Source organism: Diadema antillarum, unplaced genomic scaffold, assembly GCF_040938485.1.
Source record: "Diadema antillarum isolate AM-2024a unplaced genomic scaffold, OU_Dant_1.0 seq00000649_RagTag, whole genome shotgun sequence".
Classification (NCBI taxonomy): domain Eukaryota; kingdom Metazoa; phylum Echinodermata; class Echinoidea; order Diadematoida; family Diadematidae; genus Diadema; species Diadema antillarum.
This window is the reverse complement of record NW_027271563.1, coordinates 962,730-981,188: the sequence shown is the minus strand read 5'-3', so window position 1 is coordinate 981,188 and position 18,459 is coordinate 962,730.

The window sequence follows — 18,459 nt, the reverse complement described above, 5'->3', positions numbered from 1 at the left end:
ATTTTACAAATTAAATGCAAACATTCTCATTTTGATTCTCAGAGCGTCCTAAAGATGGCGCTATTCAAGTCAGACTTAGTCAGATTTTGTTTGGTTTTTTTTTTCTTCTTTTCCTTTTTCTCATCCGGGCTGATAGAACTCGTTTTGAATTTTCGTTACTCGTGTTTGTTTGTTGGATGGTTGTGTGTAGTTGATTTTTTATTTCTAGTGGTCCTCCATTTTCAACAGAACTATTATCCAGATATCATAATATACAAAATTAGTTGGTATAAGGTATAACTTACTTCATCGCGTACAATATCAAAGAAAATTGCAAAAAGTTGATTTCAGCACACATAGGTTGCATTGGTTGATAAACTAAAGAAACGCTACATATTGGGACAAGCATTGTGCTAACATATTCAGCAAAATGATGAAGAACTTTGTTCTTACTTTAATAATTAAAAAAATCAAGGTTTGCTGGCGTACAAAATAGATGCTGCATGGAAAGGGGCGGGGGAGGGGGTAGCGACTTGGCCCTAGAATATGTTCAACGTCTACATTTCAGATTGCCTTGATTATCAAATAGCTATGACACCCCTGTCTGAAGATTAGTGCGATGTTCTGCTCATCATGGTTGTCAGCCAAATTACTGGATAATCAATTGTGAACACGTGTAACCTGTCCTTTTTTATCTGTTCCATACGCAGCCATTTAGTAACGATTTGTTGATAGGTAATAGCATTCTCCTCATTCAATACTATATCTGATTGTGTTTAACTTAAAGGCATAATTTACCATTTGCAGATGACACAAAAACCCAGCATTAGTGGTTGAAACTAGTTTTGAAATGTGAGTTCGGGATAGAAACAACCACTGTAAAAGATTGAATCCGTATAATCGATGTTAAAGGCCGTGTCACACCAGCCTTGCGTGTGACTTGCAAAGAACAATTTTGACTACCCGGAGGTCCCCGTAGATGATCCGCACATGACAGTACCTAGCATGTATCTCAAAAGTAGTCGCCCGGAGGTGCGCACGCATATTTTTTTACCCGCAATCGTGTTTAGGCCCTGTCACCCCTTTCCGGGCAAGCTACTCGGGCTTGTTACGTGTAGGGATTTTCTAGCATACCGGACATTCCTGTGGGCGGAAACTTTAAAAATTTTGCAGTACAACTATGTAATCTCAGTTATTCTTGAAGTGGCGTTTTGATTCTGCTTTCATTGTACTGCTTTGTTTTGTTTATTCCATCTCCAACTTAAAGACTCAAACATGGAAAAAGAGTTTCCGTTGAGTTTTGGTCAACGTGTCATTGGGAAAGCCACTATACTCAAATCAAGATCAGTACCTGTATTCTATGAATTCAATATATAGATGTATGGTGAGTTAATTGTGTTGTATTCTTATCATCTAGTTAAGCACAAACACTCATATGTAGTACTCATAGTGTACATAAAATGTAATGAATTGATCTGAAATTGTCATACGAACCTGTACATAATACCGATACAAACACTACCAAATCGAGGATTCTAGTACTTGTACATTACTATATACATAATAAGTTTGTAACAAACGAAAGCTATTATCATTGATAGATCTGTGTTTCGTTTTGTTTTTTGTATCACTTTTCTTGTCTTTTGATTGCCTTCATTTCAGCTTTGAATTTGATTAATGTGTTTTAATTGTTGTCCATTTGGAGGCAAGTAAATCATGTTGTTTGGTTTATAAATGAGATTTCATTTCCACGGTGATAAGGTTGTCAGAAAGCTTTTGTGCCAGAATCGCGTTAAGACCAAATAGATTATGAATTATAATATCAAATGAAATTTCGCTACATAAATATTTACGTTATCAACAATGCGAGGTCTCTTGATACCTTAATATCTTGATGCCTTGATATCTTGATACCATGATAATCCTTGAAGTAGCTTTTGGAGTATAATTTTGATTTCGGCCGTTGATATGGACCAACCGAATCCGAACTGTCCTCTCGAATCTCAATTTATCGTCATTCAAATTTGGATAAAGATTAAAAATGTCAAAAAAAACATTATTTTGAGGCAATGAGTGTTATTAGTATAACATTGTTATTATTATATGCATGTTTTATTCCCCTCTTCAAAACAAAAACAAAACAAAAACCTAGTTACAGTTCTTTAAACTGGTTACAGTTCGTTGTCCCAAAGGTTCATCAATCCGAAAATTTAATGAAATAAGATTTGCCATTCCGAAGGTGCATTAATCCGAATATGAAATAAGATTCGTTATTCCGAAGGTTCGTTAATCCGAAAATGAGAAAAGGTTCGTTATTGCGAAGGTCCGTCAGTCTGAAAACGAAATAAGGTTTTGATGTTGTTGTTGGGTTTTTTTTATTATTATTCTAATTCCAAAGGTTCGTTTAGTACGCACTTTCTTTTCATTTTCGGATTAACGATCCGGACATCACCCGACCAAAACAAAACAATAAAAAAACAATAAAAAAACAATTAAAAAAAATAAGCGTAAAGGCAGTTTAGGACAACTGAAAGATGCATGCATTCGTAGTGATACATGTATATTGCAAAGGGATGAATCAAGTTGACATGACCTTACCTTCTGCCTTACCTTCTGCATTTTATTTTCCTTCTTCTCTTCTCCTTCTTCATATCCTTTTTCTTTTCTTTTTCTTCCTCTCCTCCTTCTTCTTCTTTTGTTTTTGCTGTCTGCTTTCGTAGGCGTCCACGTCATGAATACAGAACTGCATTACACCGGTAATAGTGTATTGAGTGAGGCTGAAGTAATCATTGCCATGATTCATTCATTGATTAATTCATTCAGGAGTTGCCGGGAAGTTTTCGTTCAAAGCCAAGTCAAAACTCATTGACTTCACTCAGGTGTGTTGTTTACTTTGATTTTTTTTAAATTAAGATTATCAGTTTTTTTTGTGTTTTTTTTTTCAAAACTGAGAGAAGATGGCTGATTATCTTATATCCCCTGATTCGTGGTTTACTCGTTGCCCTTTGATGTTGCTCTGTGCATGTTATCATGTTTAATATCTTTAGCTGCCATTCGTTTCTTGTAATAAATAAAAATATCATAAACGTCTCAAATCAATGCCAAAGTGTATTCGGGATTCTTATGTGTGTGTGTGTGTGTGTGTGTGTGTGCGTGTGTATGTGTGTGTGTATGTGTGTGTGCGTGTGAGGGTGTGTTGTTGTTGTTTGATAGGATTCATGACTTCATGATTGCTTGAGTGCATGTATGTTAACCCTTTCTATGCAACGGACTTTGGATAGTGTGAATACAACGCTAAGGGATTTTCTGTACATAAAAATTCATTCATCCATTCGTTCATTCATTCATTCATTCATTCATTCATTCATTTAATCATTCATTCATTCATTTTATTTTCATTTCCAACTGAAACATATGAATATTTTACACAAATTGAAAACACAAATAACATCACAATACATAATAAAAGATACAGTACAGAATATTTTTAATTATTCGGAAATGCTGGAAATGGGGAGATATGCTTAAAAAACAGACCTTGTATAGGGTGCATCCCCAGACACGTAATACAACAAATTATAAGATTGATATACAGTTATACATAAAAAGAAGAAATACAAAAGAAACTAAAGAATTGAAACCTAACTAACCCTAAACAAAGACCCTGGACAAATCACTGCACAACCGGGACAAAAAGCATACAAAGGGTTAAACAATGAGATTGTTACTGGTAACAGCTCTTAAAACACCAATAGAATAATTACAAAATATGTCCTTATTGTCTCTTAAATTTTCCATGATCCATTAAAATAAAAATTGTAACATAAGCACTACTGATGAAAACTCACACAGTCACACATACACACCAATAAAATCTCATTCCACAGTGCCCTTGTACAAATTCAAAATATGATTCTTAGGTACAATAACATATCGTCAACCGATTATAAGACTTACTGAAATGATATCTTGAATAAAACCATATTATTAAACATCCTTCTTATTCAATTAAAAAAAAAACCTGATAAGTAAAGCTGTAATAAGTTTAGATAGACTTGATAACCCTTATCTCTTTCGATATTGAAAATAAACTCGTTCACAAATATGTTATTGTTATGTTTATTCTCTACGCGATAACTGCGGAAAAGTGCAAATGAGGAGAAAAATGAAATAACGTTATATTGCAATTTGTGTGTGTGTGTGTGTGTGTGTGCGTGTGTTTATGTCCGTGCAACATTGAACGCGATATTATAATGCAACATACCATTAATTGTTATCATTTTTCAGCAAAAGAGGGCGCTGCTGTATCATGCATGACAGTGCCGTATATTAAGAGAGTCTGGCCAACTGCTAATTTGGACGCCATGTCGTTACCGCGCGTATTACGCGTCACAGGATTAGCGTGTACGCTCAGACGTAACAAAATAACCAAGCCAAATAAGGGGCAGTTAACAATGGGCATTGCGTATGAGCGCACTTCAGTAACGACATGGCGCCTGTAGATCACGGGACCAGCTTTTGACCAATCACAGGCTTCAAAACACGTAAGCCAAAAACCGAGTTGGCCAGACTCTCTTTATATACGGCACTGATGCATGAACAGTGCCGTATATTAAGAGAGTCTGGCCAACTCGGTTTTTGGCTTATGTGTTTTGAAGCCTGTGATTGGTCAAAAGCTGGTCCCGTGATGTACAGGCGCCATGTCGTTACCAAAGTCAATCACGCGGGCGCGAGCATAGCTTATACGCAGTGCCCGTTGTTCATTACGCGCAGCTACGCGCTAATTTTATTTGCCTTTGGGAAATCCCCAATATCAGTCACGGTGCAGTGGGGATAATGAATTGTCATTGCCGTTGTCTACTTTATTGAAGTAGAAGGTGTACAATATGTTTTAAAGTTATTTTGATATCTTTCTGCGAAAAACTGAAGATTTGTCATGTCTTAATTCCTGCCCAGCATGGCGTTGCTTGAAGCGACCTGACTCAAGTGTGATTATGCACCGCTTTCTGACTGATCCAAAACGAAGAAAAAAAAAAGTGGGAAATCAAAGAGCGACGGGAAAATTATAATTTGTTTTCTTTGGATTCCTCGCGGTGTCTTTCAGACTATCCAAGTTTTGATTCACATTTGTATGTCACCGCCATAACGTACAAAGTATCGCCTGAGGCATTTGTTTTGGTCGTCCGTCCGTCCTTCTGTCTGTCCTTCATTCCGTAATCAATTTTGTGGACACCGTTTGTAATGAAACTTGACATGTATGCATGTGTGAGTGGACGAAGTTTTGTCTTTAGCTTATAAGCTTTTGTGTAAACACGCTCAAAGTGAAAGATCAAAATCATGTACGTAATGGTTAAATTCTTAAAACGATTCAAATTCAAATTCAAATTCAAGTTTATTCCGTTTCTCGACAATAAAAAAATAACATAACATACATCACTCTTTCTTCAGTGATAAAGATCGTATTACTATTTCCCACATATCTATATGCAATTTTTGAAGGTGAGTACATGACTGTATTTCCAGACGAAACTTACTGCGGCGATTGTGATTCTTTTGTGATCTAGTTTTTTTTTTTAAGTTTTTTTTTTTTTTTTGGGGGGGGGGGGGTGGGGTCACGGGAGGGGGACAAAGGTCAAGGATCAATGTCAGGTAAAATTTTGAAATTCTAGTATCTATTGTTAAAATATTATTACCCAGTTCCTCCATATACTTTGGAGATTACCCAATGCAAAAACTTAAAACCAAACACGGTATTTGCATGTCATCTATTACTACACAGTTACGTGTAGGGAAAGATTTTGGCCATGATGGTCAAAGGTCAAGTGAAAATAGTAAAATGACAAGATTTTTCACATATTTCTAAACTAACCACTCAAGGTATTGCCATGAAAATATGTAAATAGGTCAACTTACGAGTAAAAAAATGCTAAAATTCCCGGTAGTAATACTTGCTCTCTTAAACAAAAGTCATCCATTCACCCCTATGATAGTTCAAGGAAAGTAGACACTCGACGCATTAAATCTAATGACATACATGCCAATTTTTCTGTCAATAAATATGAAAGTGTCGTGTAACATTGTCATGACGTACTCTACCGTATGTCCCCCCCCCCCCCAAAAAAAAAAAATACAACGTTACCTCCGCAATGATATCTTTTAAGATAGAGAATCAATTTTAATACAAATTCAGGGTATGAAATTATAACTCATTGCCCACATCTTACAGAAAACCCATTCGATTTGCTTGTGTGGTCAAAGAGAAATGAGGAATTTTGTAGAGGATGTCAGAAATCTCTTTCCTCCAAGTTCTGTCTATTGTATTCACACACAAGAGCATCAAAGTGCTAAACTTGGAAGAATCAGACTCATGACATGCTTTACAACAATCCACATTTCTTTATGACCGCTTAACCAAATTGAATGAGGTTTTCTGCAAAATAGAGCTAAGATATTGTATTTTAAGACTCTGAAGTAGCATTTAGACATTTTAATCATATTGGGTGTTATCAATGCGAAAATCTGATTGTATTTTTTTTTTTTTGGGGGGGGGGGGGGACATACTGTACACCTGCTAAGAGAACAATGTAATATGGCTGAGGTATACCGGTAGCCATTTGGACAATTTTATTTGTTTTTTTTTTAACATTTCATATCTATTAAATGGTCCTGATCGTAGTTTATATTTGGTACGGATGTCACTGAGGATATCCCTCATTATAATATGTTATCCAGGTATTTGTGCTTTCGTTCAATTACAGGTCTTTTATAAAAATTATTTCTAAACAATTTGAGATCATTTTACATACCTTAATACGCCCTTGCCGATGACGTTTCATGTTGTACATTGTACATAGGCGTATTCCTTTTGAATTACATACTAGTAGGCCTTCATGTCAGTTTCATACATAACTATATCGTACTAAATAGGATGGTAATTGATGGTTATTCACGCGCAAAACAGTAATAACTTTGGAATTCGTCTATCGCCTGTGCACTGCTAGAATTGTAAATTTATTTATCATTTTGTTATACAATATTCTTGTTCCCGGACAGCTTGCTAAATACAATATAGCATACAGTCTAGTGAAATTGTACGACACGGCATACTGTGAATTCTTATTTTATTTTTCCAGCAAAAAAAAAAAAAAAAAAAAAAAAAAAAAATCATATTTATATTCAGGAATTATGTCCTTTAGACAGCTTCCCTATACCTGGGTGCTTGTGTCTACAATGGTCTACTAGTATTTGAATGTGTAAAAATGATTGCTTGTTGGCTTTGTTCAACATGGATGGAATGAAAGAATATCCCCCCCCCCCCCCCAACCTACACCCTTTCTCTCACTCTCTCTCTCTCTCTCTCTCTCTATGAAAAAAAGAAGAGTCAAGCAACACAGTGCCTTGCGCCTTTGGGACGCCTGCGCGTACTACGCTAACCCCCAAGCGCACACGCTAAAACCTTAAGCGCACTGTACGCTGGGTAACGACATGGCGTCCAATTTATGAGTTGGCCAGACTCTCTTAATATACGGCACTGATGCATGAAGGGTTACTTTTGGGGAGAGATCAAACGTCTCCTTTGATAATAATAATGATAATAATAATAATAATAATAATAATAATAATAATAATAATAATAATAATAATGATAATAATAATAATAATAATAATGATAATAATAACAATAACAACAACAATAATAATGATAATGATAATAATAATAATGATAATAATGAAAATAATAATAATAATAATAATGATAATAATAAAACGACTACTTTCTGTGTTTCATTATAACAGTGTACCTCGTATTGATTGTGTTATTATTGCTGGAAGACAATTTTGTTCTTTTACAATCGCTCCTTCGTTCTTAAGAGTTTTGAAACTTACATTATGTTTTGATCGACATTATCATCTACTAGTATTCAAATGTACACCATCAACGTAGACTGGTGAAAGGGCAGCTGTTCCCCCAGAACAGCAAGAATGCAGACACATACACTCATTCTTTTGTGTGCACAAAACAAACGCACACACTCACCAACACACACACACACACACACACACACACACACACACACACACACACACACAGACACACAAAGAGGAATAACATGATTGGAGCAAAAAAAACAGCAAAAACAAAAACCAACAACAAACGAACAAGCAAACAAAATACAGTAATACACATGTAAACTTTGTGGAAAATGCATTTTATTACTAAAACCATGATTTGTCGTCGTACCCCCAATATTGGGTCCCCTTTTTTGGGGGGTGGGCGGCCTATACTCCCTCGCTCGTATAGAAAACTTAGCAGGTTCTTAGGAATGTTTTTCTTTATATATTTTAAAGCAATTTTTGTGACATGGATGAGGTTTAGTTTGTTGAATATCAAGACAATCGTTGGAGAACATGAAGAAGGGACGAACACAGCCTACTGAACAAGACAGTGCGTATCAAAAAAAAAAAGGTAATCCAACTTTGGAGGTTTACTATTTCATAATTATCAGCAGAGATAGTGGAGAGCAAATTGTTGGTTGTGAGGAAAGTAGAACTCTTCCTTTTTCCATTGGTACCTAATCATGTTTACAAATTTCATGCATGACTGAGCACATGAACTTTAAAGACAACAATAACAAATTGCACTTTTTCCAAGTTTACGTGTTATCGCGAGGAACAATGCATGTCTTACTGCATGGATGAGATCTGTCAATGAAAGTGGTCAAATAGGCGACCAGCCGATGAATGCAGGTTTGTGTGTAGGGTTTGAATTTAGGGTTTCTCATAACATTTTATAGAATATAACCTTTAACCTTTAACATGGCCACCTGTTCAATAACTTGGCCACTCCAACCATGGAGGTAGCTACCTCCATGCTCCAACAGAGGCCAACTCACACAGTCCATTTTTCTCTGTTCATATTCGACACATATCTCGCAGCGACACACCATGTCTTGAATATGAAGAGAGAAAAACCAAGGGGGTGAAATAGATACTAGTAATGGTTTAGCGTTAAAGGGAAGGACCAAGTTATCGACAATGTGGCCATGTTGAAGGTTGTGAACCACGAAAGGTTAGAAGAAACTCTAAACACGAACCTGCAGCCGTGCAGGCTGGCCTGATGATTTGACCACTTTCATTGACAGATCTCATCCACACAGTTAGACATGCATTGTTCCTTAACGATAACACGCAAACTTGGAAAAAGTGCATTTTGTCATTGTTGCCATTGTTGACTGAGTTTGTGTGCTCAGTCATGCATGATGTTTGTCAACATAATTAGGGATCAATGGAAAGAGGTAGAGTTCCCCTTTCCTTGCAACCAACAATGCGCTCTCCATAGCTGACAATTATGAAATATTAGCCCTCTAAAGTTGGATTACCTTTTTTTTTTAATATATACGCACAATGTATAACTGTTTTTATATTTCTCTCTGTGCATTCTTTGCTGTCGAAGGAACAGCAAACAATTTAGCGGACAACGCGCATGGAAGCAAAATATGCAGCTGAGTTTCTAGAGCAGCTGCAGGCATTGAACAGAAGAACCATGTTGAATATTGAACGAGCGCCATCTGTTGACGGATTTCTGACGGAAAAGCTGTCGAACGTTTGTCGAAATGCAAGGCACCTGTAGGTCATTATTATTACCTGTCACTTCATCAGCGCAGTCGCTACCATCTTTAAATTCCTTTCTTCCTCTTCCCCCTTAATCTCTTTCTCCTTTTTCTTCTTCTTTTTCTTCTTCTTTTTTCTTCTTCTTCTTCTTCTTTTTTTTTCCTTCTTCTTCTTCTTCTTCTTCTTCATCATTCGTAATTCTTCGTACTTCCTCTTGCTTTCCTTCTATTTCAGTCATAAAGCTGGATGTGTTTTGCCACTCAAGTGAAACGATACGGCATGTCGCAATTCATATTTGAAAGAGTTTTTGTTACAACGTGATGATAATCCTACAGTGCTCTGTATCAATTTGTGAATAAAGAGTAAAAGGGTATAATGCATTAGAGTAGGGAGCCTCCATTCAAAATATTGGTGTGTGTATTTTTTCATCTTCCTTTCCACATAATATTTTGTGTATGTGTGCTCGTGTGTGAGGGTGTACGATATCATTATCTGTATGCAATATTGTTCAAGTTGAATATGCTACTGACACATAACCTAAATACATTCACAATATTATAAATTTAACTAAGTAAGACGTTCGCTGAAGTCATTTCCTTACATTTCAGTTTTGAGTAAAAGAAAACAACAACAAATCAAAACAATAAACCGAAAATTGAATGTTAACTGAATATTTTCGAAAACCATGTCGTTGTTTTTGTGGATAATCTGGCAATTGCAAAACATTTCCATGAGAGCTCATCACTGCTAGTTTATTACTAGATCATAATAACTCGATGCGAAGGATACATTTACTACTTTTTTAAAGAATTGACTTCATAATCGGTTGGGTTGAACGAAATGAACGAAAATTTGTGAAAAGGTTGATAAGAAACGGAATGATGACATCATTACCCCTATGGTCTAGTTTGGGTGTACGGTTGCTTTTAATGCCACTGTTATATATAAGTAGAGACATGTGAAATCTTTTTCGGGGTATTATAATAGATTATAGCATACCCTATGTTTGATATTGATAACCTCTTATCATTTTGTTTGTCCGGTATTTATCTACCGCAGAAAACAAAATTAGAGAACTTAGGCTCATCAGAACTTAAACGATACAAATTGCCAGTTAGTAAGATAAATTGTTGCAGGGAAGTTTACAAATAACAACAACTAGCAACACGAGACAAAATAATGACTTACAAGTATAAAAGTGCGCCCTCTATAATATATACTGTAATTCAAGCAGCATAGCATACGAGTATCACGTAGTGGGTAAACCAAGGAGCTTGTGAAAACCATAAATTCTAGTCGGTCAGTGACCGCAGTGCGCTAGTCGAAATTTTCTTGATTTTCTTGACGTAACGAAATTTAGAGGGTTTATCTGACCTCCGGAACGCGAGATGTAGACCAATAAATCCATTACGGAAGCGAGGAGGAGGAGGGGAACGACATAGACATGATTTACACGGAATAAAAGTCCCGCCAAATGAAACCTCTCGATGAATCATAGAGCAATATATAAATTGTCCACACGTCTTCTTGCGTAGGAATTGAGAAAGCAATCAGAGACTTTACCATCTTTCTCTTCAGTTCTCTTCCCCCACCTTCTTCCTCTATCTCTCTCTTGCCTTTATGCTTCTTTTGTTTTATATTCCGTGTCCAGCAGCTTAGGTAGTATCTGTGCTTTCATAATTTGTCTCTTGTGTCCAAATGCCTTTTCATTTCATTGAAATTGCGGAGGCATATATGATAGATACCAATCGTCCATAAGGATTGCCAAGCAAATAAACGGGGATGTAAACAGCATATGCTAGGATTACTTGCTTGTTGCTTATTTGTTTGTGTGCGTACGTGTGTGAGTGGGTGAGTGGGTGGACGAGTGGGTGCAGGAATTCCCTGTCATATGTACTTGGGTGTAATCGAATCATACAGTTCGGTTCCTACTCAATTATCTTAGAATAATGGGTTGAGTTTAAGATCATCATCACTGAGGTATAGAATTCATTTAATGTATCTCATACCCGTATGAATTTCAATTGTTTATCATCTTGAAAGTCTGAATGGTTGATACACGATTAGAATTAACGTTTCAAAAAGATTTTACGTCAAGAATTTGAGATTAAAATCTTAACACACATCTCATTGTATCTGTGTTTGTGAGTCAGTCAGCTGTCTTTCTGTCTATCTGTCTGTCTGTCTGTCTGTCTGTCTGTTTTTAAGTGTTTCATCGTAGAGTAGTCTACAAATTTCCTACATGGTATTTCTGAAACCTGATTACAGTAGGTTTTTTAACGAAATAGTCCACATCAATTTTGAAAGCATATCATGTCCATGTTCGTCACATGAAACTGCATGTTCCACCCAGAGATGTCTTACTAAGTCTTTGTCACACCCCTAACTACCCCACATAATGTCAGGCTAAGGCAGTAGGACATTCTCTGCTTAGGCGGGATACTAAATTTACTAATTCTCAATGGAAATTTGGGATCTTAAAGTTTAAACTCACGTATGTGTCTTGTTGACTCGTCGCTGATGTGTTGTGTTGTGTTTGGTTTTGTTTTCTGAAAATGACTGTTTGATTTCAGTTTGGAATCGTTCGAAAAAAAATATTCATCACATTACAGATCATCGGCTATGCGTCAGATGAAAGGCCAAAATCGGCATTTGAAATGTTGCCGGATGCCCCGTCATTTGCATACATTCTGTGACTCTTTGCTGGACTATGACGTCATCATGTCGTCATCGCCATTAACGTCCATGGGCTCTGGCAGTGACGTTCATTCGTAGGAGGATTCTACTATGACAAAGGTTATACTAAACAACTGTCGAGCCAGATTGAAACAGATGAATAAAAATCACGTCATATTGATAATCAATCATCTAATATTGGTTGCCAGTTGGTCAAGTTGAATGTGGGGTGTCATGAAAAATTAAACAAGAACGCTGTCGCAGTTCTTGCTGAGGCGCATCCTATAGTACGAAAGGGTACGTCCTATATTATCATGATCTCGAGGCCTAATGTGCTGTTCCGAGTAACGAAAAAAATTAAGCGTGATGTTGAGGACAGGACAATTATCATGAAGATACACTTCGGTCATGCGAGAGGAGCAGAAGGTAAGACAGTCAGTGTTACAGACTTACCAGGCTATCGCGAAGGGAGGAATTGCCCGAAACAAGTGTAACATGTTTAGAAGGGACGGAACCAGCGATACACACTGCAAATATCCGTTCTCTCGGTTCTCTGGTTCAATGGCGTCAAGGACTATCCCTTTTAGGCAGTCGGCCCCTGAATGGTGTAAGCAAGGAGGTCAATGGAACCGGCTTGATGTGGAAGTTGGATGACAACTTATAGGCATGATTTATAATTTGCAGATGAAACAAAAACCCAGCATCACTGCTTCCAAATAGTTCTGAAAAGTGAGTTAGGGCTAGAAACAACTAATACAAAAATTCGAAGCAGTATAATCGATGCTAAGTATTGTTAAATATACAAAATAATATGAACAATAGTTATAATAAAAATGTTTCCAGTTTAAACCGTGTACAGTTATGGTTTATTGAGAAAATAAACTGGTAAACTGGACCTTTAAACAGGTAAAGTCGCAGAATTTTCACTGAAATTGACTTAGAAGCCAGAGAGATTATTACAAGCAATGAGAAAGTTGCGGCAGTGACATCGGCATCTCTAATGTGGTGGTTGGTTTGGACCAATATTACTATTTCATCGAAGCGAACTTAAAAATTCATACACTTTCCTTGAAAGTATCTTGACAGATTCTAAGGAAATTTCCATCACTCATGAAATTAAATCTTTTTTTAATCTGTTAAAGTCAACCGAAGATGGAATAGAACGGTTTTTGTTGTAGTTGTTTCTTTTTGTTTTCTATTTGTTTTGTTTTTGTTGTTTTATTAGCACGGATTACCATTTAGGAAAAAAACAAAGCCTAGTTCTGTCTGCAAGGCATCGATGGATTGTTGAAGTGTGTCGAGGAATGTCACACAGATTGTTTCACCAAAGGCGGAGGCTAGGTTGGAGGAGGTGGAATAAAGTGTGGTATGAAGTGGATGAACCTTTCGGCTCTTGAACTTTAAATCCTGGCATTTGAAATTTGCGATGCTTATGATAGACCCTTAGACAAGATGTTGTACCCATGATGCCCATCCTGACCCCACTGATGAAGCCGATGAAAGAACATGAATGTGATGCGGGATGTCATGGCATTTTGTGCGACCTGTCTATCCGGGGTCATCCCACGAGCTCAACACGCACGAGTCATACGGCCCACGAGCTAGACACCAAGTAAAAGAAGGCCCAAGAGCTAGACACTAAGTGAAACAGGAACACAAGCTCGACTCTAGGCAAATAAAATGTGGGTCTTGTTCCCCTAGTGTGTTGCTCGTGGGCTGTATGACTCTTGAGCTTTATGACTCGTGGGCTGTACGACTCAAGCCCGCCGCACACTACACGATTTTGCCCCGATTCACCGGTCTTAAGACCTTAAGATTAGAAGTGTGACGTCACAGACTTGCCATTTTCTAGTCGTACGACTGGGTCTTAAAGCCAGTCGTAGAGATTTGACAAGTTGAATTTTCTACGACTGGTCGTAGGCTTTCAGCCATTCATAATGCAGTAAAATGCAAGCGCACGCAGTGCGCACTGCGCGCGCTTTACAGTCGGGTCGTATAGTGTGCGGTGTCCGGTCGTACGACTGGTCTTAAGACCCAGCTTGGCTTAAGACTTTAAAGACCAGTCTGATCGTGTAGTGTGCGGTGGCCTTTACTAGTACTCGTGGGAATTAAGTACGAATCGTGGGCTGTATGCCACATGCCTGTTTAGCTCGTGACGTGCACCTGTTCATGATACTATATTCCTAATGCCACTCTCATCACAGTTGTTCCCGCAGAATGAGAGGAGTGATGAACGGATTGGCATACCAGCAGGCCAGACCACAACTTCGCTAAAAACCAGTGAGGGATGGCCGTAGCCGCGGTGAGCCCAGAAGAGCAACCGGTGCCACCTTACAGCCGGTAGGGCACCCAGTAGACCTTATTAGTTCCTGATGGATGGGCCGTTACTCGGAATCTCACCATCGTGATGTTTAGAAGCAGGAAGAGGTTGAGTAGATGCCAAGCAGTTTGACCATTGGGTCATCCACCTGCTACTTAATGATAGTAGTGAAGATGATAATGATGATGATGATAATGATAATAATAATGATGATGATGATGGGAATAATAATAATAATGATGATGATGATAATAATAATAATAATACTAATAATAACAATAATACTAGTAACAGTAATAACAATAAAGTAATGTTACCCACCCTCTAATTACAATAAAATGATCATGATCATGATCATCATAACCATTATCATTATTATTGATAAAGATAGTGCTGCTCAAAGGTTTATTTAGAGTCTCAAATGGTTTCACAATGTATGTACCCCAATCATTAGAATCAACACCTCGTCAGTATGCCGTCAATCCAGTCACCGGGGTACATTTTAAACCTTGGTGCCACCTTTTCTCCCCAGTCAAGCCACACCCAATCACGTTCAACTTCCAGCTTTCTACCGAGTGCCCATCTAACATACTGCACGCCAGGGTCTACAGCCAGGAGATTCGTACCTTTTTCACTTCAATCAATTCCATTTAGACAAATACTGTTCATTGCTGAAACAAAAGAAGGGGTTACGAGTCTGGAAAATACAAATATTTGTCTCCTAGTTGGCGTATAACGTTGTATAACGCGAGTTCATTTAAGAGAGTTTAGAAGGACAATTTGTTGGAGACAAAGAAAAAAACGAAACATTACAGTCATGTATTAAGAATGCAGTTTCCTTTTTGTCTCAGACACACACACGTATACAAAAACATAAGATTTGTTTGTTTGTTTGTTTTTTGTTTTGTTTTGTTTAGAGTGTCAATTTTGTTCTCCCTCCTCTCCCCCCCCCCACTTTCCAATAGTTGCCACACATTCCGTGAGTAGAAGATCATTTCAAACTGGGTTTGAGTAAGAAAATACCGAAAGTTGGCATTCCAGTAGGCCTACTGTCAAATTCAGAGAAGGCTATAGGGAGAGAGGCAGACATGATAAGACATGATTCCACGTGGTAAAGTTGTAGCAAAAAGGACTTACTCAACTCGTTTCCTCCTCCTCCTCCTCCTCCTCCTCCTTCTTCTTCTTGTTCTTCTTTTTCTCCACCTTCTTATACTAGTACTGCTACTACTGCTACTACTACTACTACTACTACTGCTACTACTACTACTACTACTACTACTTCACTAAAATCCAATCTTCTGTTCGTGATTTTTTTCGAGTCTTTGCTATGCATTGCCCGATATACTATTCCTCCTTGAAATCTTCATTTAAAAGATAATATCACAATAATAGTCATGTCGTGGTTTCAGTTAGTATTAGACATTACTTGACTGAGAGAAAGAAGTATTCTGGCATATTTTACACACTACGAGCCTGACTCATTCCACAAAGCTTGTTGGGTGGGCGTATATACTGTTGTTTCAAAAATGTGAGTATAAATCATCTAGGTTACATCAGACAGCTGCAAAACGTATCCATTCTTCTGGAAGCGAAGTAGTCTGATGAAACAAAAAGAACATGAACTGTACGCTCAAAGATGACGAATCGTCACATAGACGAGACCTTGCCTATGACATGCGGATTTCTATGACAAACTTAAAATGTTCCTGAGAATTTAAATACCACGAAATGCCATCTTCAAACAAAACAAACACACACACACATACACACACACACACACACACACTCACACGCACAAACACAAACACAAACACACACACACACACAAACACACACACACACACACACACATATATATATATATATATATATATATATATATATATATATATGTATATCATATGATATATGATAGATAGATAGATATGAAACAGTATATTCGGCGCATAAAACCTATGCTGTACAAATCAAATTTAATTTTCCGCTCTCTGGTCACGAAACACCATTCCAAGCTGACGCCTCATGTGTACCCCCCTGACAGCCGGCATGATCTAACCAAACCAAAGCCCCTCTATACCTACGGAATCCCAAGGGGAACTCCTGCATGGGCTACTAGCGCTCTCCCACAACAGACGGCGGACGAGTAACGAACGCGCGGAGAAGATGCGCTCTGCGTTCACTCGACCGGAACAATTCTACGCGCATATCAATTATACTGGGAACCTTTATCCTAGTCATCAACGACATCTAGAAAAAAACATTGTGCCAGATCGTAGGTCTTAATTCTCCTACAGACATAGAACTGATGCCAAGTCCTCGAATAAAATATAAAAAACCCTCCCGAGGAAAGAGAAATATATTGAGCAAAAGAAAACAGTTTGCATATTCATGTATCAATTAGGAGTCGTCGACTGAATCCATGACTTACAGCTCGCAGACAATTAGCTCGAGAGGAGATATTTCGCATTTGGTAGACGGTTAATTGGCAGAAGAAAAAAGAAAACCGGAGATAGTTGGTGGATCGCAGCAGAGTGGCGAGTTGCTATGATACACATGGTTGATAATTCATTTTAGGGGCTTTGGAGATCACAGTGCTTGAGATGGTGCACGTCGCTTTTTGTTGAAGCTATATTGGCTAACTGCTTCAACCGATTTCCCCGCTGTTAATATGGCATCATTTGGAATGTTAGTCTCACAAACACACACACACACACACACACACACACACACACACCATTATATACACACACTCTTTGCCAGAAATGCCAGATAATACTTGTAATATCGTAGAATTGCTTGCCTTGTTCGCAAGATCTTTGGCCTGTCGAGTGGTCGTTATAAAAGTTATAATGAAATTATTTCTGGAATAAACCATCCACAGTTATTGTTTATTGAGATAAAACAGTGATATCCTCTCACATTTTAGGCTTTATTGCGATATTGTATATGGTAGGATGTTTTTGTGATACAACTGACCTACACAAATGCATCAAATATACGATAACTCGAACGTTGTTGCTTTTTCTTTAAATTACTGCTCCCTATGGTACACGATACCGTTAACTTTTAGCAAAATATTCCTTGAGAAATATGAACTTAGAAAATGTGTTCACCGTTTTTGTTTGTTTTTAGTTTGTTTTTGTTTTTGTTTATTACTTAGCGTATTTCCATTCCTGGTGACGGCTCATTATTTTATTGTTGATAAGATACTCCTTCTTTGATCTGATATGTCTTATTCATTCATTCAATATCATATGAATACTCGCGTACAATTTACATTATGTATCGCAAATCAAAACTCAGTTTGATGACATGTGTCCAGTGAAATCTAATTCACAGTTCATTCTCAGATGGAACGACAGAATCATGATAGATTCGCCTTAATGAGACGGGGAGCATCCCGTTTATTTATTAATCTATTTGTTTTTCGAAGTTCTGTCAATCTGAAGTACCACGGATTGATTCACCGTTTGATACCTAAAACAAACTCTACTTTCTTCTATCAAACACACACATACACCCACCTCAGACTACAAGTGTATAGATCATCAGTATACGTAAAAACCACGCACAGAATATCATTAATATGCTAAAGTTTTAAAAAACGGTAAAAAACGTATATACAAACACACATAATATACATACATACGCACACACGCACACACACGCAAACACACACATACTCTCACACACATACTCTCACACACATACGAACACACACATGTACATCAACACGTCTGCGATATCTCCCTGGAAGGGGACAATTGATTGATCAGCAGAAGTAATTGGCGCCTTTTTTTTTCGCCACACCACCACAGACCCGATATCCCTGCGCTTCGTCAAAATGTGCGATAGCTATCCAAACGGATCCT